Genomic DNA, 1,500 nt, shown 5'->3' with positions numbered 1-1,500 from the left:
GCTTTTCAAGAAGCAGAAAAGAGCTTGGTGAATGCAAAGAATAAAAATCAGAGAGGTTACTGGGTACAGTGGCTCATGCCTGTAATCCCAGCACTTTGGGAGGCCAAGGTGGGAGAAGGAGTTTGAGACCAGCCTGGGCAATATACCGAGACCCCATCTCTACTTAAAAAACAATGTTTTTTAATGCAATGGGCATGGTGGCGCATGCCTGTAGTCCCAGCTACTTGGGAGGCTGAGATGGGACGATCCCGTGAGCCTGGCAGTCAAGGCTGCAGTGAGCCATGATTGTGCCACTGTGCTCCAGCCTGGGTAACGGAGCAAAACCCTGTCTCAAAAAAAAAAAAAAAAAAGAAAGGACAAAGAGGCTTAGCATTAATAAGCTGAAGGGAGACAGCCTAAGACTACATCAAAAAGTCAGGCAACATCAAGAGAGCTAGGCGGGCATTATACTTGCCTTGCAAATCAGAATGAAGAATTGGGGTTTTATTCTCAGGGGAGTGGGAGACCTCTGATGATTCTTTAGTCAGGAAATGAAATAGTTCTATTTGTATTTTAAGAATGTCGTTGGCCGGCCACAGTGGCTCTGGCCTGTAATCTCAGAGCGCTTTGGGAGGCCAAGGCGGGCTGATTGTTTGAGTCCAGGAGTTCAAGACCAGCCTGGACAACATGGTGAAACCCTGTCTCTACAAAAAAAATTTTTTTTATTAAAATTTTTCTACTGTACACACAAAAAAGTGGCAAGACATCAAAAGATAGAAGTAGAGTTCCTAGTTAGGAATTTGTTGCAGTTTTCCAGGAGAAAGAAAACGGTGGCCTAGACTGAGGCGATAGCAGCACGGAAAAGGAAAGAGAGAGATTTATACTGAAGAGGGAATGGAATGGGAGCGTAGAATCTTTAAGACCTTGTTGAAGATTGAATGTGGGACAGAGAGAAAAAAGGAATCATAAATTCTAATTTTCTGACTTGGGAAGATGGGTTGCCATTTAGTTAGATGGAACAGTTTCAAGAAATCAAGAGTTCTGTTTTGAACATACTAGGCTTAAAACACTTTTGAAACATTTTTGTTTTGTTTTGTTTTGTTTTGAGATGGAGTCTCCCTCTATTGCCCAAGCTGGAGTACAGTGGCACGTCAGTTCACTGCAACCTCCGCCTCCTGGGTTCAAGCCATTCTCCTGCCTCAGCCTCCCAAGTACCTGGGACTACAACCATGTGCCACCACACCTGGCTAATTTTTGTATTTTTAATAGAGATGGCTTTCATCATGTTGGCCAGGCTGATCTCAAACTCCTGACCTCAGGTGATCTGCCCATCTTGGCCTCCCAAAGTGCTGGGATTACAGACATAAGCCACTGCGCCTGGCCACTTTTGAGACATTTGACTAGAAATGTTAAGAATTTGATGTAAGGCCGGGCGCGGTGGCTCACACCTGTAATCCTAGCACTTTGGGAGGCCGAGGCGGGTGGATCACGAGGTCAAGAGATCGAGACCATCCTGGTCAA

This window comes from Cebus imitator, unplaced genomic scaffold (assembly GCF_001604975.1).
Source record: "Cebus imitator isolate Cc_AM_T3 unplaced genomic scaffold, Cebus_imitator-1.0 Scaffold385, whole genome shotgun sequence".
In the NCBI taxonomy this organism is placed as follows: Eukaryota; Metazoa; Chordata; class Mammalia; order Primates; family Cebidae; genus Cebus; species Cebus imitator.
The sequence above is the reverse complement of the archived record's forward strand: the minus strand, read 5'-3'. Positions refer to the sequence as shown.